Source organism: Ictidomys tridecemlineatus, chromosome 1, assembly GCF_052094955.1.
Source record: "Ictidomys tridecemlineatus isolate mIctTri1 chromosome 1, mIctTri1.hap1, whole genome shotgun sequence".
NCBI lineage: Eukaryota > Metazoa > Chordata > Mammalia > Rodentia > Sciuridae > Ictidomys > Ictidomys tridecemlineatus.
This window is the reverse complement of record NC_135477.1, coordinates 207,388,501-207,413,442: the sequence shown is the minus strand read 5'-3', so window position 1 is coordinate 207,413,442 and position 24,942 is coordinate 207,388,501.

Genomic DNA, 24,942 nt, shown 5'->3' with positions numbered 1-24,942 from the left:
AGCAGCAAAGTGAGGCCTTCAAGGTGAATTCAACAAGGTTCTTAGAGGAAGAAGTGCCCTTAGAATGAGAGGCAGCAGAGCCAATTGTCAACAAGTCAGACTGCCTTCGAACAGCACCACTTCTGGACTCTGAGGCTTAGTCGGGTAGTGGAAAAATTCACCCAAGAAAATCAGCTCTCAAAGGCCAGGGTGTGTTTTCACCATGAGCTCATATTCATTTTGTGATTTTTGAAAACAGAGGGATGGTTGATATAGGGTACCAATTTGACAGGGCTCAGGGATGCCTAGGTAGCCAGTAAGTCTTGTTTGTGGGTGTGTCTAGAAGGGTATTTCTAGAAGATTAGCATCTGAATCAGTCAACTAAGTGAAAAAGACTCATCTCACCAATGTGGGTGAACATCATCCAGTCAGTCGAAGACAAGAATTTAAAGAAGGGGGGGGGTGAATTCTCCTTCTCTTTGACCTAGGACATCCTCTGCTTCTTCTCTTGGAAAACTGAGCTACCAATTTTCAGGCACTAGGGCTTCGGCTGAACCATACCATTGACTTTCTAGGTTCTGCAGCTGGCAGACAACATATGTGGGACTTCTTGACCCCTGTAATCAAGTGAGTCCATTCCCACAGTTTACCAATCCCTCCATGCACACACATAAGCACACACATATGCACACAGAGTCATGCATTTTGTAGCAATCAAACTAGATTACATGTACAATGGTGGCCCCATAAGATTATGATAAAGTGAAAAATTCCTATCGCCCAGTGACCTCATAGCCATCATAACGTCACAGTGCAACATATTCCTCACGATTGTGGTGATGCTGGTATAAATATACCTACTGCATGGCCACTTATATAAAAGTACTGCATTCAATTTTGTGCAATAGTTGCTAATAAGTGTCTGTATCACTGGTTTATGCGTTTACATTTTATCTTTATTTTACAGTGAATTTCTGCTTTAAAAATTTCCTATAAAACACTGTGCCATACCATGCCTGCAGACTCATGCATCTCATGTTTTCCATGTCTCTTGATTACATACTTTTCTTTTGCACTTGATTTAATCTTCAGTTGTTTCATTCATCATGGACTCAGGAATGGTGGAGGACACCATATCTATCTGTCTATCTATCTACTTAAACCATATAGCTTAGATGTGTAGTAGGCTAGAACACGTAGGCTTGGGTAAGAACACTGCATTCTGATTACACAATGATGAAATTGTCAAACAAGGCATTTTTCAGAACATTTCTCCATCTTTTTTTTTTAATTTTCTTTCTTTTTAATTTGTTCTTTTTAGATATGCATGACAGTCGAGTATATTTTGACATATTATACACACATATTGTAATTGGGATCCTACTCTTGTGGTTGTACATGATGTGGAGTTTCATTGGTCATGTATTCATATGTAAACATAAGATAGTTATGTCGGGTCGGATTCATTCTACTGCCTTTCTTATTTCCATCCATCCTTTCTTCCCTTCATCTCTCTATGTCTAATGAACTTCAATCCTCCCCTCTGCCCCCTTATTGTGTGTTAGCATCCACACATCAGAGAGAACATTTGGCCTTTGTTTTTTTTTTTTTTTTTTTTGGCGGGGGGATTCACTTATCTCACTTAGCATGATGGTTTCCGATTCTATTCATTTACCAGCAAATGCCATAATTTCATCTTCTTTATGGCTAAGTAATATTACATTATGTATATACCACATTTTTGTTATCCATTCATCTGTTTAAGGGCATAGGTTGATTCCACAGCTTAGCTATTGTGAATTGAACTGCTATAAACATTGATGTGGCTGTGTCACTTTAGTATGCTGTTTTCAGACATTTTAAAACAACCCTATTGGTATTTCAAACACGATCCTCCTGAAGTCATTGAGTACATTGTCTCCTTCCTCATTAACTTCTGAGATGGGTATAGTCCCCATTGTGGGTGACAAATAGCCCAATGTTATGCAATGGACAAATGATTTCTTAGCAACCAAAGTCCTCATTTCCCCGTCTCACACAGGTTAATACTGAAACTGGCAAGACACAAGATGGCTCTCAAAAGTCAAAATGTATCTGAAATGATCAAGATGATCTGAGTGGAGAAGACGGCCAGGAGTGACTGCTTGTCAGTCAGACAAATCTTGAAGGCCCTGCTCCTCTTTGTACAGTTGGAACCAGTCTTTTGTTATTTAAAAAAGGGATATGTACCAATCTTTAAGCAACACATGACTATAAATTTATGCAAGTGATCCCTGGATCATATGGAGCTTAGGGACACTAACCTTGTGTAGTCCAAAATCCATTAGTAACTTTTGACTCTTCGGAAACTCCACTACTAATGGTGTACTATTGACTGGAAGCCTTGCCAGTACCATTAGTCGTCAACTACCACTCTATATAATGTACCATATGTACTATGTGTAGTGAAAGATACTTGAGAACTGAGAGCCAGAAGCGTTCACTTTTTACTACTACAGTAATTTCCTGGAGAGGTGAACAGCTCACACCAAGATGGTTAGTGTCACCTGGTGGACTAAGGAGACCTCTAACACTTGGGAATCCCACAAAGAACAGGAGGTGACTCTGAATTATTGGAGTAGTACATCATGAACTGCAGTTACAATTTAATACTACATCTTTACATTTGTTTTCATTTCTCTTAACTGCAAATGGTGCCATGTAGGTTCTGTGAGTGTGTAAGGTTTAATAAAGTTTTATGAGACTTGTGTAGATTTTACAGTAGCAAAAGCTAGATATTAACAACATATCATGAAAACATAAAAAATGTTTTTTTTTTCTCAATTCTTGCTGTAATTCTATTCTCTATGATTAATCTGCAAGTTTTTTTTCCAAATTGATTCAAATCTCAAAATAAAGAATTCAAATGTAAGGGAAACTGAACAGTTCAAACCTGGGTTGATCAATCACCTACTGGATACGTTATATTCATCTGTTCATCCATTCATCCATCCTATTAATTCCATTTCTCCAGGAGGTATTAAGGCAGTCATGGTGTGGCTGGAGGAGGTGGGTCACTGGAGGCATGCCTCTGGGGTATATGTATTTGTGTCTGGTGAGTGGAGTCTCTCTGGTGCCCTGCTTTCTTCTACCACGTTCAGCGTCACTTTGAGCCCTGAGGTATGGAGCTGTCTCTTGTACTAAGACCTCTGAAACTGAGCTCCCAAATAAACATCCCCCCCAATTGTTCTGGTCAGATTTTTGGTCACAGCAAAAAAAAAAAATTGACTAAAACATGGATACAAACCATAGAGAAACTGAAATCACTCTGTTTTCTAGGACATATAATGTAAACGCAACTGATAATCTCTCTTCTTTTATATGGAAACTGACATCTTATGGTTAATCATCATAAACCACAATATGGTATTCTTTGTTTTCTCATAACACTAATATGAATTGTCAGAAACTGAAGAATTTCCCAATCTTCACACCTATCAAAGTCATTAACTTCTTCCCACACTAAGTTCTTCCTAGATCAAGTAAGAACTTACCTTTGGCATTGTGTCACTTTGTACCCTCATGATTCCTGTGTCACTGTGGAATACTAATCCATTACCATTATGTTATCATGGATGTTCCCCAGTCTTGTTGGCTCCAAGTTTGTAAATGTCAACTGGCATATGAGGTGCAAAGAATTTTCTTCCCATTGAAAAGGGTCTTCTGTTCACATACACCTGTGTGTTTATTCCTACTTATGTTTTAGCACTTGAACACATTCTATACTTACATAAGCACAGAGAGGATAAATAGATGATGCATGGCAGATAGGGATACAGTCAGGGAAACAAATACACACCAGTGGAATGATCAACATGTAGTTGGATTTATCACATGTATTCCTACTGTATAAGGGCAAATTGTAATCAGTCTTGAAAAATATCTCCCAAGTGGTTAGACATAACTTGGACCTGGAAGTGGTGGAAGGGAAAAGACTGATCAGACAGAGCTTACTCAGCCAAAGACAGAGGCTCACATGAAGGGCGGGGAGGGAACAGGGAGAACTCTGCAGCCAGGGGCAGAAGTGATAACAGATGGCACACTGAGGGAAGTCAGAGCAAAATCAGGAGTTTTAGTCTGAATTATTTTGTCTCAATTATGTTGATTAAGATTATTAAAGGTCGATGCCAATGAGTTAGTAGGGATTTGTTTGTTGTAGACATGATTTCATTCATTTTGCAAATACTTCCAAGAGAAATGTCATTAGAGCTAATGAATATATTCAGCTAAGGACAAATAAAATTTATTTGCACAATCAGAAACCCCTTATAGCTTAGCAGTAAATTACATCTATGATATAGACAGAGATACATAGATACCATAATGTAATTGGAGGGGGAAAAGTTACCCCATGTACTCCTATGTATCATTTCTAGGTTTAGATTTCTTCTGTCAAGAGATATGGAAAGGCACATTGAAGGGTAATCTAGTAAGAAAATTAATTATATTTTGATTTTTTTTCTTCTTGTGCTAAAGTCTTTTCACAACAGAATGATGTATTTTCCCAGCACTCCACGATTTAAGAAGACAGCCCAAAGTCTTTGAGCCCTGAAAGTCAGGGCTTTCTTAGACTGGCAGGAATTCACGAGTCTGCTTTCAAAAGTACAGGCTACCAAGAGAAGAAATGACTCCTTCAGGAAGAGGAGAGCTCTGCGTTTCAGAAGAGAAGGCACTGACCCTTTTCAGAAGACAATAGGGACTCCTGAAGACAGGAAGGAGGGAAAGGGTGAGTTGTTCCAGGAGTGGTGGGGACTTGGCTTCTGTTTCCATGTGCTCCCTGGAGACAAACGGCAGGGAGGCTGGACACTAAGCCCAGAGCATTATGAGCTGCAGTAAGGGTGTTCTCTGGTAAGCCTGTGGTCATAGCAAGGTCTCTGTGAGGACCTCATGGGCACAGGTTTGTTGCCTACCAATTGACAAAAAGGAAGATGATTTAAATGACAACCCACCAAACTACATGAACCTGGAGGAGTCCTTCCCAAATAAACACAAAGGTCTGTTTACTAAAAGGGCCATGCTGGGGGGGGGGGGAAGACTTCCACTACAGATAGTGGCCCCTGTGTGCCAAGGGAAAACCCCTTCTGATTTTTCCCATATTCATGGAAGACCCAGTATTTTGGTTGAATAGGAGGACTCTATGTGTGTGTGGGGGGGGGGCGTGTCTACTATGGTAAAATGTTTCAAGAGCCCATTTCACCTTTATTTAGAAAAATAAACAATGAGGCATTTTTTGTGCCCACACATAGTGGAGTAAATTCAATCCAACCATAGTTTCTCTTGATTTTCTACTTGTTTCTTCACATCACTTTCTGCCCTTAACTGATATCCCAGGCAGCTGACCCTTGTAGAATGTCACAGGCTCCCTTGCCCTCTGCTTTATGACATAGTTGGTCCCTCCGTGGGAAGTAATAGCCTCAGTTCACTGAAGGGTACTTCACTGCCCCTTGTTAGTAACCCTCCTATACTTTATGAAATGTCCCTTTTGAAATTTAGCCCGATTCTACTCTCCTACTACAAAACTGCATTGTAGTAGCCTCTCTTGAATAAGATCTTCCTTACTATCTTTATCAAGTGTTGTATAAGTATTTTTTTCTTTAACAGTTACTGGTGCCCTCAACTTGGATAGGGTCAGATTCGTCACTAGATCTCCAGACTGCTCTCTCCCAACCCCAAATGTGCTCTTTTGAAGGCTTTTGTGTTTGCTCCTAGCTGATTCACTGGAACTCCAATTTGAGTCTGATTCCTGAGCCAGTGCTCTGGATGACAGTCCACTAAAGTACAAAAGTACCTTCTTTTTTAAAAGAATATTTTTTAAATTGTTAATGGACCTTTAATTTATTTATTTATATGCAGTGTTGAGAATCGAACCCAGTGCCTCACATATGCTAGGCAAGTGTGATACCATGAACCACTACCCCAGACCCTACATTATCTTCTTTAAAGTACCTCTAGCACTATCAAGTTGCCACAGATGTTTCAGCAGATCCCTTAATGAACACAAGGTGACCCAATAACAAAATGTATTTATAACATTTAAAGGAAAGAATTTTTTTCTATTCCTGAACAAGGGGGAAAACTAAGACCCTCTACCTGACCAATCTCTAGCCAGGTTGCTCTAAATTCTCAAAATCCCCCAACCTGGGCTCTGTTTTAGGATTGTTTACATTAATTTTAGCAAGAATCTTGAGGTCAGATTAGCAAGAATTCATACCTTGACATCTGATCAAATTCCTTATTTTCCACACTTGATATCTTATCACTTGGCAAGCTTTCAGCAAGAACTAGGTGGAGTGGGTCTTGCAAGAAACCTTAGCCTTGATGTTTACTCTTAGTAATTGTCCATCTACTACCCCTCACTCTACTTCTCAATTGTAAATCTCCACTTCTTCTTGTTGTATATGGAGCTGAGTTTGGTTTTTCTGCAAAACCCTATTCTAATAGCACCCTAACCCCTTTGACATGAATAAAGTCTTTCTTACCATCTTAAAAATAAATAAAGTCCCTTAACTAACTCTCTGCAATTACTCTGTTTCAGTACTCCATCTGTTTCCTGTCAGGATTTTGATATATGTAGTAAAAACAAATCCAGGTTGAGAGATTGGAAATGACTAGCCAGTGTGACTCAACCCATCACACCCTGGTGTCTAATGTTTGTGCTGGTCCCTTCTTCTCCCAAGATTAAATATGATCTGAGTCACTGCAGAAGCAATTCTGTATCTGGCAAAGAGATCAGGAGGGCACAGAGCAACTCTCAGTGCTGCTTGTTCTTTGGGCAGGTCTGGAGCCACAAGTCACAGATGTACGTGCAACCCCAATCCCTTGCTTCCTACAAAAGCCACACAAGTGAGGCTCATCTCAGCTCACCTGTCATTTTCACACTTGAAGAGAAAGGGCAAGATGGCTGCTGGGTTTGGGCACCCCTACATCCCCACCAAATCAGACAGGACCCTCACTTTCTTCACCCTCTTGGCTGACAAAGGCTGTGCTGGGGCCATCTTGCAAGGTTTGAACCCAGCTGCCATAGTGGAAGGAGGTAGCTAGACCACACACATTATATATCTGTGAGCCTGTGCTAGTGCCAATTAACAGCTTGTGTTGTTGATCCTATTTCAAAAGTACCCGACAGTCAGCATCACCAGGGAAAAGAAGCATGTAGACCTCCTCAGAGGTAGATTCAGAGGCGGAATGCCATGTGGTATTATTGCTAGACAGAGCTGCACCAGAGCAGAACTGCAGGAATCAAGGCAGCAGCAGAGGCACATGGTGCTTAGAGATTTAAAGAGTTGACTTTTGCCTCTAACACCTCAGAAAGACAGACCAACCAGCTGCTGGTCATTTCTCCTATAGATTAGAAATAGCTCCTATGAGTTACAGGAGCTTTTAAAATCAGAATAACCATCATTAGAAAAAGAAAGGCACAAAGAACTTAAATCTCAAAAGACAAGAATGCTAGAAAACCGAACTGAGGTAGTCAGAACTTAATAGTATGCCAAAAGGTAAACACTAGAGAAGTTTTGAGGAAAGGGGACATTTCTCTGAATCTAACTCTTGTCAAAGGCCATGAAAATAAAGAAATGTCCTCCCACCTCTGGCAGATGCTACAGGCTGGCTCAGTCGACATTCCTTCTGCTCCTTCATGTGCTTTCTGCTTATAGAGACTCAAATGTCAAAAGCAGAATCATATTTTTTGCCTCTCCTGGATCCAGAGTCCTGAGTGTGATTTAGGTTCAATAATACCAAGCATCCCTGACAAACATAGGTGCAGAACTAGTTATGAGAGAGACGGCAGGGCAGGGAGCATCCACTTTGCAGGGCAAAGGCAGGATGGCTCTGCAGTCCAGAGCTTCCTGCTTCAGATTTATCCTGTAGAAAAGCAGCAAGCACCCCACTCTGCAGAGGCAGGATGGCTCTAGGGCCTTGCCGAGATTCTGCTGCTAGACTCTCAAATTTTTTTATAAGTCACCTGCAGTCTTGTATCAACTCTTCCTGTTTCAACTAGTTGGAATGGTTTCTGTTTTCTGCAATTGAGCCCCAACTAATACACTACCCACTGAACCACACCCTCATACATTACCCCTTTTGCTGAGATAGAGGGAAGGAAGGAGGGAGAGACAGAGGAAGTTTTTAGGATGCATGAAGATCCCGCATTAAGCAGGAGGGGAATCCTTAGTTTCCATCATCATGTGGAATTGTGTTGGCAGTAAAAGTTAAGGAATGCCAGATGAAGAGTAGGCCAGAAAAAATTTCTATACTTTTTTAATACTTACCAAATTTTCTCAATAAAAAATCTGTTCATATGCTCAGGAAAGGTGAAAACTTTATAAAGAGATAAAAATTACATACTTTAAAAACTCCCTAAGCAAATATAAAGAAATGGAGACTATACTTAACTTGTGACATTTTTCTGAACGATAAGACCAAGCATTGACAGGATGATATGGGGATTTACATATGAAGAAACAAAGAAGAGTAGAGACCTAAGAGCTCCTTGGCATGTAGATCATCCTTATATCTGTTTCTGGGGCTGCTGTGACTTTGTACTACAAGCTGGACAACTTGAAAGAATAGGCATTTATTGACTCACAGCTCAGGACGCTGGAAGTTGGAAATGGAGAGGCTGGAAATGGGCTTCTTCTGGAGGCTCTGAAAGAGAAACTGTCTCTTGCTTCTCTCCAAGCTCCCAATGGCTGCCTGCAAGCCTTGGCTTTCCTTGTCCAGCAGCAGTGAGTCCAATCTCTGCCTCCATTGTCACATGATATTGTGTATGTGTGTCTGTATATGCAAGTGCGTGTGCGTGCACATGTGTATGTGAATATCTGGGTCTCTCCTTTTCCCATAAGGATCAAAAAAGATTGGGGTCCACCCTACTTCAGTGTGACTTCATCTTGATTTCATCTACAAAGCTCACATTCAGACTTAAATGAGATTTGGACTTCACCTTATTTTTTGGAGATTACAATTTAATACACAACAGTTCTTTTCCTTTGGGAGAAAGAATTTAAGTTCACTCCAGAGTATTGCTGTAGTAATAGAAGTGAAGTTTGTTGGTAGGTGATTTAATTGAAAACAGTTCAACTTTTACTCACTAAAATATGTCCACCACTCAATTGATTCTTTGTTGCCTTTGAAATAACTTAGAGCTCCAATAGTCCATGGTATGCAAGGACTCTGTGCTCAAAACTAAAAATATATCATCTAGAGAAAATAAGTGAAAACTAAACAAATAAATGTATATAGCATATTCATGGACTGTAGGGCATAATATTATAAATGTGTCAATTTTCCCCCTAAGGAATTGATGGATTTAATGTATTCCCAGTCAATCCTCAAAACTTTATCTTTAAAAAATGACAAGCTGATTCTAAAATTCTTATGGAAGCCAAAAGGGAAGAGAAGCAAAGGTAATCTTGAATAAGTTTAGATGTCAATACCTATTATAAAGCTATATGTAAAAATAGAATAAACGCAACTATAGATAAGCTGACCAATTCAAAAGAAAGCCACACAAAGCCTCATGTATCCAGATACATGAGAATACTCTCATGACTTTGAAGCAGTCAAACATTTTTTAAACAGGACACAAAATCATGGAACATAAACAAAATTTAATAAATCAGAGTATGTTAAAAGTAAGAAATCCAGTTCATCAAAAGTCCTCAAATTAAAGAGTGAAAAAGATAATTTGCAGAATGAGAGAAGGTATATAACAGATTTATCTTATGAATGACGCATAGTCCAAATATATCAATAATTCCTGCTAATGAACAAGAAAAAGACAAATAACCCATTAGAAAAACTAAAAAAAAAAAAAGTGAGAACACTCCACAAAAGAGGATTTCCAAATGACAACAATCATATGGCAGCAAACCATATTAAAAATGATCATCAGGGAATTAAAACCTACCATGTGATATACCACACACCCACCAGAATTCCTGAAGCAAAATGGATAGGCAATTATCAAATGCCATGAAGATTTAGAGCAAGCCAAACCCTTCCATTCTTCTTAAGAGAATGAGAATTTGTACAAGCACTATGGAAAACATTTTCATAGTATCTACAACAGCTGGACAAATGCAAACACTTCTGGGATCTAGTAGTATTTGTACCTTGACCTAGTCTTTCACCTCCTGACAATTCTTGAGTGTGTACTTTTCAATGTGAGTATTTCTGTATGAATACTACTCTAAAACATTTATTTTTTTGGTTATAGTCATTTTGGATATTGTTAAGCAAAAATATTTCAACTTGGAGGAGGACCTCCCTGAATGGTCATGAGAACTTTGAAGTGTCTCCAGAAGAAGATCTTCAAACAAGAATGTTTAGAAAATGAAGCCTGAAAATAGAGACATGAAACTAGAAATCTGCGGTAAAAAAAGAAAAGAAGCCAAAAAAAGGATCCACGAAGCAGGCAGTTACCACTGAGGGCAATGAGATGCTAACAGGTCCTTGGGAATGTAGTGAAGGGCTAAAAAGGTAATGTTTTCCCATCAACTCCCCATCTGTCATAGGTTCATATCTACATCCCAGGGCCACAAAACCTCCCAAAATGTTTAGTCTGTCCAGAAAGTAGATTAGTTGTGTTTCCTAAACAAGAAAAGAAAAAAAGTCTTCAGGTTAACACAAAAAGTCCACTGGTTTATTTGGGGTTGTAGTTCAGTGGTTGGGTGCTTGCCTTGCATGCATGAGGCACTGGGTTTGATCCTCAGCACCACATAATATATATATATATATATATATATATATATATATAAAATCCACTGGTATGTAGAAGAATGCCAAAGAATACAGGAGTGGCACCAACTCAACTCCCCTCTCCAAATTGTTAAGTTTACTGTGTCTTTCCAAGTAGTGCAGACTTGTAGATAAAAATAAATTTTTAAAATGCTTGCAATGGCAGTGTAAGTGAGAATGACATTAACTAGCAGATCTTTCTAGCAACTACAAGATTCTCACTTCCAAGTAGTAGAGTGTTGTATGACCACCTCAATGCTATACTTGGTCTCAAAGCTAATTTTTTCCTGCGACACTCTTTCTAGATTCCTTTCACCCATGGTTAGCACTTCAGTTGCTCAGGATGGGTAATTATTATTTTCTCTAAAGGGATCTGAGCCTTGGGAATAATGTCTTTGTCTGTCTGTAATCAAGGATACAGAAACACCAACATTCCAGATGAATCTCTGGTGAACAATCATGTCTCCCCCAAATTTATGTTGAAACCTATTCCTCCTTGTGGTGGTATTAAAAAGTGAGGACTTTTTATTTTGGTAATGAGCTTTCATGAATTGATTGAGGCTTTTATAAAAGAGGCTTAAGAACACTCAGCTGAAAGTGGATCAAGGACCTATATATCAGATCAAAAACCCTGCACATAGTGAAAGAAATGGTAGGCCCAATTCTCCAATGTATCAGCTTGAGAACTGACTTCCTTAAGACTCCTATAGCACAAGAAATAAAATCAAGAATCAATAAATGAGATGGCATCAAACTAAAACGGTTCATTGTATCAAAGAAAACAATCAAAAGCATGAATAGAGAGCCTGAATAAGAGAAAATCCTTGCCACTTGTACCTCAGATAGAGCATTAATTTCCAGGATATAGAAAAATTTTAAAAAGTTAGCATAAAAAAATTAACCTAATCAATAAATGGGCAAAGGAACTGAACAGACCCTCCACAGACGAAATATAAATGGACAACATATATGTGAAAAAATGTTGGTCAACATCTGTAGCAATTAGAGAAATGCAAATTAAAACTACACTAAGAATCTATCTTACTCCATCAGAATGGCAATTATCTAGAATACAAGTAACAATAAGTCTTCACAAGGATGTATAGGAAAAGTTTGACTCATACATTGCTGGTGGGACTGCAAACTGGTGCAAACACTCTGGAAAACAGTATGGAACTTCCTCAAAAAAATTGGAATGGAACCACCATTTGACCCAGTTATCCCACTCCTCAGTACATTTCAAAGGATTTAAAACCAGCATACTACAGTGATGCAGCCACATGATTGTTTATAGCAGTTCAATTAACAATAACTAAGCTATGGAACCAATCTAGCTGCCCTTCAGCAGATAAATGGATAAAGAAAATGTAGTATATATACACAACAGGGTATTACTTAGCCATAAAGAATGACTATGATATTAGCCAGCAAATGGATGGATCTGGACACCATTATGCTAAGTGAAGTAAATCAGTTCCAAAAAAAATCTAAGGTCAAATATTTTCTCTGATCTGTAGAAGCTAAGCCAAAATGGGAGAGGAGGGTGAGGGGGAAACTAGAAGTTCTGTAGATCAGACAGTGGGGAATGGAGGGAAGGTGGGGAGAGGAAAAGGAAAGACAAGACAGTGGAATGAATATGACACCATTTTTCCATGTACATATATGAAAACAACACAGTGACTTCCATGAGCATGTACATTCATAACAATGGGACTCTAACGAGAGTAAGATATATTCCATGTTATATAATTAAATCAACATGGAAACTGCTGTCGTATAACTAAAATAATCAATCAATAAAAAACACAATGAAACATTTTCTGGATTTCTTTAAATATTTTTATAAGCACCAAAATAAAATTAAAATGAATAAAAAGAAAAGGGGCTTCATTAGAGTGGTTTATTTTCTTCCGCTTATCTGCTAAAGGATGACGCAGCCATTGGGACATATATTTCCAAGTTGTGACATCTAGAACTGTGGGAAAAAGGACAATTTTCCTTTTTTTGTGAATTATAAAATTTCAGGTATTTTCTAATGTATCAAAAAGGGTTTAGGACATCTTCCCTATCCCATTGTGTAGCAAAAACTTTGACTTTTCATGATAATCAGGGTCAATCATCACCACCAGTACAGCAACACCTTTGTCGGCTCAAGGAGCCCAAAATGACCAGGAGGCAGCCATAACTTTAAATTGACGAGAATTATTTTCTGATGTCCCTTGATAGAAAATCCTCACCCCCCAAGAGAATGTGAAAGTTGTCAAAACAGGAACAAAAAATTATCAATTCTACATTCATCCCTGGTTGCCAGTCCTACATATTTTATTTCTCAGGACACAGCATGTGATGTTCAAGATCCCATGACAATAAGCCAGACACTAATTAAGCCTTGCATATTTGTATGGAGACATAGGGGGAAAAAGTCAAGCCAATAACCAGATTGTGTACCCACTGCAATACAGAAGAGTTAGTGACTATATTCATAAAAAAATCAATGTCATAAAAGAAAAAGAAATGTTCTAGGTAGAGGGAGACTAAAGAGATATGACAATATATGTGATACCTGATCCTGGACTAGATCTTATACTGAAGCAAGAGAATAATTATGGCTTATTATAAATAATCTTTATAAAGAATATTTTGGGATAATGAGACAATTGGAATACAGGTAGTTGAGTAGATGAAGTACTGGGTCAGTCTTAGAATTACAGGGGTTAACAACACAGGTATGCAGAGAATACTCCTATTGTTAGAAAACACACAGAGAGACTTAAGGGTAAACAGCAATGATGTATACAACTTACTCTCAAGAGATACAAGAAGAAATAATTCTATGAATAAAGAAAGAGAGAAAAAAAACAAATGAAGAAATTGACATTAAACAATAGTAAACCTGGATAAAGTATGTACAAATGTCCTCTGCACATTTTCTTCCATTTATTCCTTAAATCATTAGAATTATACCCAAATGAAAGTTTGTTGTCTTTTTTTAATCCTACTTGAGTTCAATAAGCAAATAACCATACAAAGTTTCCTCTGTGCCAATCCTTGGGGATACATGAATGACAATGACTTGGCCTCTCATTCACCCTGGTCTAGAGTGGAGGACCCAAGAGCCTCTGAGTTGAGACAGTTTGGCTCAATTAATCTTGCATGCATTTTCCTGGGGACCACAATCTCTTTTTAACCAATTGGAGTGGACATATTATCCCCATTTTTTCAACATCTATTCACTGACATAACCTGCTTTTGAACAATTCCTACAGTACAATATTCACTTTAAAAATTTTCAAAATTTGCCTTAATTAGTAGTAAATGACAGTACAATGCACTTTGATACATCCTATATAATGGAGTATAATTTCTCATTCTTCCGCTAATACATGATGTAGAATTTCACCAGTCACATAGTTATGTATACACATAGGGTAACAATGTCTGATCATTCTACTCTCCTTCCTACCCTCATATCTTCTTCCCTTCCTTCACTCCCCTCTACCTAAAGTTACTCTATTCTTCCATAGATGCCCCCTCCTTGTGAATTAGCATCTGCACATCAGCTAAAACATTCGATTTTGGTTTTGGGAGATTGGCTTATTTTGTTTAGCATGATATCCTCCAGCTCCATCCATTAACAGGCAAATACCACAATTTCATTCTTCTTTAAGGCTGAGTAATATTCCATCATATATATATATATAATAGGATATTTTTACCACATTGTTTTACACTTTCATCTGTCGAAGGGCACCTAGGTTGGTCCATAGTTTAGCTGTTGTGAATTGAGCTGCTATAAACCTTGATGTGGCTACATCACTATAATAAACTGATTTTAAGTCCTTTGGGTATAAACAGAGAAGTGGGATAGCAGAGTCAAAGGGTGGTTCCATTCCAAGTCTTCTGAGGAATATCCACACCACTTTCCATAACAGTACCACATTCTTTGCCAAAAAAAATCAAAACAAAAACCTCATATATCTATAATATCATCATTGCTAAATGGAGAGGACCCTTCAGAGAATGGCCCAGTTTAGAGACCTGGTTTGAGATCCACAGTTCCCATTACCCATCTTCCTTCCAGGACATCTAAAAACTAGAGTTGCAAGCAAGGTGGGAACTGAATTACCTGAGAATACCAGAGGCCTCCAGAGGATGAAGAGTCAATGGGAGAGCTGACCAATCCATTTGGATCCCTGGGCTGCTGTGTTGGTTGAGCATCCTTAACCTTCCCTACCCTAACTGAAAGAGGAAGAAATGCTCTGTGTGCTCACTCAGCTTGTCTGCATCCACCAAGGTGAGCCGCCTTCCAGGCCAGACTAACTGGATTTGTCTTTATGGCACTTGATATCAATAGGTTATTAGAAACTGAATAAATCAACATTTCCCAACTTGTTGCTTCAGCCTCCAGCTTAGAGCAAGTGTTTTAAAAGCCATCTTCCTGAATTTATATGCAATGAATTAAAGAAACCTTCCTTTCTACAATGCAATTTCTGTGGACCAGGGCAGTGAGAGATGGGAATAGATTTTAAATCTGAAGAATGCAATTTCCACAAGTGTTCTTTTAAAATGGACGGGGTTTTCACCCAATCATGCTACTGGCTTTCTCTTGGACTTATGTTGTCATCTGCTTTTCAGACAGCATGCTTATTCTGAAGGGACAGTCATCCCTGTCTGAGGAGAGCAATGGGTGACTTCTCCTGTAGGGCGGATCTAAAACCACCTAGATCTCACAGGGTTTTATCGGTGCCAGTGGAGCCTGAACTCTGCCAGATTTCAATGTGACCAGTTTCATTTTCCTGAAGAAGCCCACTTTATGTCCTACTCCCATTTGGTACAACATATCATGACTTTTCAGTTCTACCAAAACATTTCAGATTCAATTTCCCAACCTCCCACCCACATCTTGCCTCTTGGATGTCAAGGTACATGGGTGAAGGAAATGTAACCACACCTATTGTGTGAGTACATGAAAGATGTCCCTCTTTCTAATCTAAGATCTAATACAATTACAACTGGTCATGGAGAATCTAGTCATTCTCCTCCCATGACCCACCAAGACACAAGTGAAATAAGAACCTAGACAACTTCTAATAAAAGCCCACAGACTACCCTTCTTCAGTGATGGCTGGGTCCCATCCATGCTGGGTCAGATCACCAGCACAGTGACATGATAGCAGTTCTCTCTCAGTCACCATTTCATTGCTTCTGCTTCCACCACCACAGCTGCCATTTGCACATCTGTCAACTCTCAGACAAGGGAGGGCACCCCACAAAAACACCCCATTTAATCCTCATGGCCTAACACCACTTTACAGAATCTTTACATCTCATCAGGAAATCTCAGAATTTTCACTAATAGGAATTAAAATTGAGAAATTGAAATAATTACTGCTTATCTAACATAAAACAATAATTTTGAAACCAGAGTTCTGAGATAAAACTCAGCTGCTTCTGTAGGTGGGTGGGGGTCTGAGCAAGCTGCAGGCCTCTGCATGCCTCTCCCAGTGGTGGGCCCTACCCTTCAGTGTTGCAGAAGACCCCAGAGGCTCACCAACCACTTCTTCTTCTTTCTAAATTCTTATCTCATGAAGTTGAAAAATTAACTCTGCACCAGGAAACAGAATGGAACCCTCCAACTGGAATATCATGCACATAGCAGGTTTTCTCCATCTGAGTTCTGGGCTAGGGGTTTATATAGTCCTTGGTTCACTGCTATTGGTCCAAGCTTATGCTAATTAGGGTTTAAAAGAAGTACCTGTGCTATTGGTCCAAAGTTATGCTAATTAATGTTTGGAAACCTTAATTGGCATATTTAATTGGTCAATTCTTTTTTGCTTTTTTTTTTCATATTTACGGTAGGTTTATTCTTAGCTCAGTGGCAAATGCTTACCTCACATTCCCAAAGCCCTGGATTCAAAACTCTGTTGCAAAAGGGAAAAAAAAGAGAACCCCACTCCCAAAAAAATAATAAAATAAAGAAAACATGTGACTACACAAAGTTTATCAGTACACAAAACCTTATTTAGAAACGTATATGGAATAAAATGTACAAAACCTGAAACATTATGCTACATAAAATAAAGTAGATGTGAAATATATGTACTTCATGGTTCCATTTTTAAGATATTTTGCAAAAGTCAATACTGAAAAAAAAGCAAATTAAGGTTTGTAAGGGATTTTAGAATGGTTGGAGCAAAGTAAACAGGAGCATACAATAATACATTAGGGTGATCAAATGCTTCTATATCTTATTTTTCATAGTAGTCATATAACATACATATTTGTGAACATCCAGAAAACAATACAACTAAAAATAATAAGCATTATTTTTTTCTAGTTAAATTTTAATTTAACTAATCTAAAAATTTTCTTTAAAATATGTAGATTTAAAATAATGTTGATAACCGCTAGTGCTAATCTATCCATAATGGTCTTGGCTCCAATTCTAGCATCAGTTTTCTATGTGTCTTGAGAACCCTTGTTGGAATTTTAATTTTAATTAAATTAAATATATATATTTATATTTAATTTAATAAATATAATTTTTATTCTATGCATTAATTTGGGTGCAATTCATTTTTTGGTTGAGCTTTTCTTTCTATCCATGAATATTGCATAAACAACTCATGTTTTTTATTGTGCATATTTTATATTTTAAAATTTTTATTGGTTCTTTTTACTATGACAGCAGAATCCATTTTGATATAATTATACAAAATGAAATATATCTTATTCTAGTTAGAATCCCGTTCTAATGTGTACATGGTGGTGAGATTCATTGTGTTGTTTTCATATACACACATGGGAAAACTACGTCAAATTCATTCCACTGTCTTTCCTTTGCTTGTCCCCCATCTCCTCCCTCCATCCATTGTCTAATCAACTACACTTCTATTCTTTTCTGACTGCACCCCACTTATTGTGGGTTAGCTTCTGTCTGTCAGAGAAAACATTCAACCTTTGTTTTGGGGGAATTGGCTTAGCACAATAGTTTCTCTTGATCCATCCATTTGCTGGCAAATGTCATAAAGCCATTCATAATTATGTCTGAATAATACTCCATTATGTACATATACCACATTGTCTTTGTCCGTTAGCCTACTGTAGAACACCTAGGCTAGTTCCATAGCTTAGCTATTTGTGAATTGAGCTGTTATAAACAAGGATGTGGCTGCAACACTGTAGCATGCTGGTTTTAAATTCTTTGGGTATATACTGAGGAGTGGGAGAGCAGGGTCAAATGGTGGCTCCATTCCATGTGTTTTGAGGAATTTCCATACTGCTTTTCAGAGTGGTTGCATCAATTTGCATTTCCACCAACAATGTATAAGTGCATGTTGGTCAGTTCTTAAGTCCCAATTTTCATCAAGTCTGACCCATTTCTATTTTGCCACAGCACATCAGGAAGCAGGAGGTTGAGGTTGAGGTGTGGGGCTGTAGCAATGTGTGGAGTGGAATTCTGTAGCAGATGTTCATCCTCTATCTGGGCCTGGCCTCCAAAAGATGACAGATTGGTGTGCCTTGGCTTGACTGGGCATTGGCAGGCTGCATCTGAATGGCAGGCTCCATGAAGCCACAGGCTATGTTTGCCACTTGTGGTAGGACCCACCTGGGCCAACACTCCACTACTCCACCACCCAGCAGCCACTTCTATGCTGGGGCCCGTAGGCTGGCCAGCTTGGCAGACAAAGTGTGCATGTCACTTTTACATTACCCAAACAACTACATGTTTTTCAATTTCAAACATTTCCATGAGAAGAAGAGCATAATTTCACATATTCACATAAGCTCTTAAATATCTGGCTGAAAAGAAAACAGATGGATGCTCATATTTGCTTCTGCCTTTGATCTATTGAGATATCATACATCATGGAGTCTCTGGAAAATCCCACCATGTACTCATGGGAGAATGAGAAGGAATGAGGCAAATACATTCTTGGTATTACTGTATAGCATAGAGTTGAACTTTGGGACCCTGAGCCTGGCTGGTACAGGTGTTGTAGTTGAAACTGTAGTATTATTCTACTTTATATCAAGAGCTTTGCCTCCAACATCACACTGGCCCTTTTCAAAATGCTGCTCAGCCCTCACTAGCTGTGTATCTCTCTCCTTGGTTTCTTTATTCATTCATTTGATCAGGAAGTGTATCCTGGGAGTCTGCCATGGCCAGGGACAGTTCTGGGTTCTGAGAACACATCCCTGGTGTTTGTGTTCTCCTACTATTTTTACATTGGAATTCTATCCCCTGATGTAGTGTCTTTGGGAGGATCACATTAGAGAGTAGCCCTCAAACTGGGATTAGCACTCCTATAAAATGGATTCCAGAGAGCTCTCTCATGTCTTTCCACCTTGAGAAGATATAAGAAGGAAGCATCTATTTTCAGTGCTGTATCCTCACCAGAATTCAGCCACAGGCACCTTGATCTCAGTCTTCATCCTCCAAAATGGTGAGAATAAATTTCTGCAGTTGATAAGACACCCAGTCTATGGTACTTTGCTCTAGCAGCCCAAACAGACTGAGATATTAGCAAAGCAGCTAGTCCTTGTTCTTGATGAGCAGGTATCCTAAGGGACACATGATCCAAGTTCTTGGACTCACCAGGGAATTCGTGCAAAGTGCTTCCCACAAGGTTGCATTATTGTATGCATTTTGTAGATGAAGAAAATAAGATATAGAAGTTGAACGATTTACACAGGGTCACAATGATAGCAAGTAACAGCCAGGAATTGAACCCAAGTCTTAAGCACAAAGTATACTAGAGATTTTCAGTACTGCTTTTTTTTTTTATCTGGCATTTGGTACAAACACAAAGACAAAAGAATGTAGCCTAGACAAGTTGCTCTTTGGAACAGCACCCTTGTAGAAGGGTAAATTACTAGCATCTTCTCAGACAGAACTAAGAGAACTCTACAAATGCATTAATGTTACATTTTAAGAGCCACGATTTACCCCTTGAGGCTATTATCCACTTAAGTGTTAAGATGTTCAAACTAGAAAAGATCTTAGACATGGTCACAGCACACCCGAATGTAACTAATGATCAGGAGAAGCTCCTGGAAACTCCAGTATGCATCATCGAATGGATTCCCCTGGGGCTTCCAAATGAGCCACCTAAAAGACATGAGTTATGCACACTGAAGACTTCCTTGCTTTGCTTTCAACACTCAATGGTCACCTAGGGAGCTTCCAGGAGGCCATCTGGGTGTGCAGAGGCCAAGGCAAGGCCCAACATCCAGGGTGCATCTCAGCACATTAAGATGGTAATAAATGGCAGACTTTGCTCTGCAGCAGCCGAGGTTGTCCCCTCAAACCCTCTGGGAACATTCTCCCCCTAGCCTCCTCTTAACCTCTCTTTTAGTAATTCCCCTCCCACTCTATGGCCTATTTGCCTTGACACACCAGCTGGTAAAATGCCACTACTCAGATTACCATGTGTCTCCCACCCCAATCACCCTGGTCTCTCTCTCCCCACATGGCCTCCTCTGCCAGAGTAGGGTGGGCAAAGGCAAAGAAGATCACCACCTGGAGTCAGTTCTAGCATCCTTGTAAGCCCAGTGACCTCACAGCTCCTGAGGATGTGACCACCGTCTGCCAGCAAGGTTTCCCCAGGGCCCTCCCCTCCACCTGTGCTTTTATGGGGACAGCAGCTCCTGCTGAACACCTCACAGATGAACACATTTGGTCTGGCATTTCTGCCCACAGCTCCCATGCCTGGCTCCACCTCATGGCTTAATTTGTCACAATGAAGGTAACTCTTCACTTTCCCTGATACACCTTAACATGGGTAGGCCTGAAGAATGAGGACGCTTTGTGTGTCTTTTTACCCGAGCACCAAGCCTAGACTGGTATGACATCAGAAGTGCTGTCTGAAACACTGAATTTTCTGTGGATGTGCCATTTTGGCTAATTTCACAGGTAGACTAGGAAATGGGGCTTTCAGGTATGATCGGGTCATATGGAGTTCTAATCACTTTGTTTTGTTCCTTTCAGAATACAGAAGAGCCCTCCAGTAAGACTGACAGTCACTTCCAGTCAATGGCACTTTCAGGAGTGGCCACCTGCCCAGCCAGCCTGCAGACTTGAACAGGTCCAGCCCCACACCATCCATTGTAAATACAAATAAAAGTGATCGTCTGGTGCTGAGCATCCTCCATCAAGTCCAATTTGAATAACACTGTCTTCATGCTTGTCAGAACATTCAACTTTAATAGCTCAGCCTACTATTTTAGGTACAGATGGAGATATCTCCTGTTTTGAAATTAGCCTCCAGTGCTCATCATTAAGTCATCAAATCTTTCCTTGCCAAAACTCATATACCTTAAAGTTGAAATATTTCCTGTTTTGCTATCTACAGTAAACAGCTGATTTCCCCAAATAGAGTCAGCATTCCATCAGTGATGTGCCCTGTGGCCCACTGGATGATTGTATCTAGTGTCCTGACACCCACTGAGGCCCACATCCCCAGCCAGGTTTGATGTGACAACTGCTGTTACCCATGGGCAACTGGTGATTGTCGGGATACTTGGAGGGGGTGTTATCCAAGCTATTTACTATTCATCTGGGCACTGTTGTTGCACAGCAGAGGGGAAATGCCAAGGCACTAGGAAGAAGTTTGAATCCCAGCACCATTGTTTCACATCTCTGTGCCTACAGGCAGGTTTCTTAACCTCTCTGAATTCATTTAGCCTTTCTTCAAAACCTGAGCTAATCATACTCAACTCACAAGGTATTCTGTATGGAGGATTAAAGGCAATATTAATGTGCCTGGTACATAATTGCCTTAAATAAATTCTGACTCCCTTTCTGTCACCACTCCTTCAACTAGAGTGTATAAATTAGAGTTGTATGATTTGCTAACTGTTGAGAAGGGTAGAGGAGGAAGGAAATTTACTTGACATGTAAGTGCTAATTTTACAGGAGATAATGACAAGATCTAGGTACCAATCTCCTAAACTATCCAATTTGTGCCTGTGCAAACTCCCCCATTCTCTCTTGCCTAAATAGTCACCTAGGTCCCTAGAAGGATTGGAAACCCCCCAGATCCACCAGAGAGACTCGGCTAAAGGCCTCAGCAATGGCATTCATATTTGCACAGGCTCAGCACTGCATAATTAAGGAGGGTCATAGCAAAAATCAGGAAAATGGTAGCACTGGGATTTTAAAGCAAAGATCCCTGGACATATCCATGAGAGAAACATATCTTCTCCTTTTAAAGGAGCTCAGAGGAGGCACAAGCAACTCACATCCAGCTGTCCATGTGGAATCCATGGTGTAGAAAACTGGCCTGGACTCTGGTCTTAGAGAATACAGTGAAACTTCCATGACCCTTGACACCACCCACCTTGGAAAGGGCCCAGAGTGTAACCTTTAATTGGTCTACTATGAGGTGTGCTATGGCTTGGTTATGGTTGGAGAGTTTTCACAAAGGTTCATGTGCTGGAGGCTTGGTCCCCAGTGTGACTATATTGACATGATGGAACTTTTAATAACTGGGTCCTAGTAGAAAATGGGTAGGTCAAGGGGGCACTGCATGTGCTTCATTCCTTCTGCACACTGTGTTTCTGTTTCTCTGTCATATTGAGATGCATCCAGGGGAGCCCTTGGCAGGGCACAGGAACCTTACACTTTAGAACTATGAACTAAATGAACTAGTTTTATTTGTAAGGTACCCAGTTTCAGGCATTTTGTTATAGCAACACAAAAATGGATGAGGACAAGTTGCTCTGGTAGACAATGGTAGTAATGTCCCCTGATTCACTCTTACCTCTTCTTACCATGCCTTCAGTATCCCCTTCTTCACTGGCTCTGGTCATGTGACTTATCTGTGATAAAAGAACAAAAGAAAACCGTGACAGAATCAGAGATTTGAAGAGAGCTTGCACTTTCAGGACTTGGTGCTTGTGGAGTCTGCAACCAGCAGACAGCAAGCCCAGGAGAGCCTATTAGAGGTCAAGAAACTAGAAGGAAGCCCTAGGCATCCAGTCATCCATGATGGGCTATGACAAACCAGCCTTTGCGTGTGGCCCTCCAGCTGACTTCGGACACATGAGCCAGCACAATTAAGATCAGGAGCCTAGTCTAAACTGGAATTTCCCAGGCACACCAAGTCCAGAGTTGCCACAGTCTGGCTGCAACAAAAAATAACGAGGGGGGGGATGACTGACGAGCAACTTGTGTAGATTGATACAGCAGGAGTGGAGCGGTTTATTGTAGGACAGGAGGGATATATATACATTACACACAGTTTATCTTAATTAACATAAACTAGATACAGCAGTCAACCAATAAGGAATCTCCACACTTAATGGCTCGCTGGTGTTACTTCACAAACCACTCTCTCGGGCAAAATGCCAGGCGCCATCTTGACTTGTTTACAGACCCTAACACAGAGTGTCTTACTGAAAAAGGATAAGTTAATAGTCACTTCCATTGACAGAGTTTTTCATTGGTTCTTTTCAGTTATATGTGGTAGTAAAATCCTTTTTGACATAATTACAAAAGCATGGGATATATCTTGCTCTAATTCAGTCCCAAGGATCTCTCCTTGTCTACCCCTTTCCCACCCTCTGTTTTCTTAACTGAGCTTCCTTCCATTTACCCATCATCATTCACTGAGTTTTAAACTGGTTTTTACACAGCCAAAACTTAAATATATAGGTGCTGTCCTAGGCTATGCAGGGAAATCCTGAGATTAACGAAAGAAGAAAGAAACTAGAGGATCCATAATGCAGCTGGAAAGAAAGACCTGTGCATAGAAAGTCACACGTTGGATTAAAGCTAAGGGTCAAATGAGGGTGAAGTGTTCAAGGAAGTCTGCATGGAGGGGAACTTAATTTGTCCCAGAAGGACATCACTTATTCTTCTCAGCAAACACCTATCCCATGTATCACAGGAACAAGGTGCCATGTGGAGCACACATCTTGGGTTTAGTGCTTCTCCCATGGCCACATCTCTTGGGTGGGAGCAGCGTTGTTGTTCCCGCTGGCTGATGTTATCAAGCATCTTGACCAAACTCACACAGAAAGGCAATGGGAGAGGCTTTCTGGCATTCACCCAGAACTTTCTAAAAAAAAAAAATTATAATAAAATAAAATATGCATACTACTATTTAAAAAAAAAAGAAAGACAGTGGCACAGCAGGAAGTGGAATCCAGGAAGTCTCACTCTACAACTTGAAGTCTTCATCACAAAGTGTTTCTATATTCAGGGATAATAGATTCAAAATCCACCAGTGTCTTCTAATAGAATGATCCTGAACCCTCTACATCAGCTATGAGGCATATCCTTGAAGGAGCAGCCATATATTTCCATATTGAATACTTTATTCCCAATTCATTCTTTCTGCCAAAGGGATCAAACGCCTGAAGGAACCATTTCCCCATTTATTGTACCTCTGTTGAGGGGTAGGAGGAGGGAGACCTCAGTGCTTCATAATAACAGTAGCCAGCAGGGAAGAGCTTCCCTCCTTTCCACAGAGACTTCTGTTCTCCAGTGCAGCCAGGTGGGAAAGGGTTAGAGGTGACCAAAATGCAAGAGAAAAAGACAAGAGCTATATCTGCCTGTTAGCATTTAGATGAAAAGGGGGTGGGGGTGGCGGGATGACAACAGGTCTTTCCCTTTATAAATCTCTGAAGAAAACAACAAAAACTTTCCCATGTCTTATTATTATTGTTGTTGTTGTTGTTATTTATTTATTTATGTATTTTGCTACCAAGAATTGAACCCAGGGGCACTTAGCCCCTGAGCCACATTATTTATATTTTTTATTTTGAGACAGGTTGTCACTAAATTGCTTTGGGCCTTATTAAGTTGCTGAGGCTGGCTTTGAACTTGTGATCCTCCTGCCTCAGCCACCTGAGCTCCTGGGATGCCTGTGTTGCCTTGCCCAGCTGTACATTCCCATTTTGTAGTAAATAGAGTGTCACTTCTTTGCACCTACAAACAGAGAAGGTAAATATGTTTAGTGAAATGACTTTTGATGGAGACTTTTATGTATGTTCATGAGACTATATTTGAAATGCGCTGAGAGATTCTCAAACATGGGAGACACATACCAACAATAAATTGATTAGCAGTTCATATTTACTGGGCAGCAATGAAGGAGGCCATGATTTCAACCAACAGGCTAGAAGGGAGAATGCAGCATTCCCACTGGCAGGGCCCCTTGTCCACATTTGTCCACTCAGGTT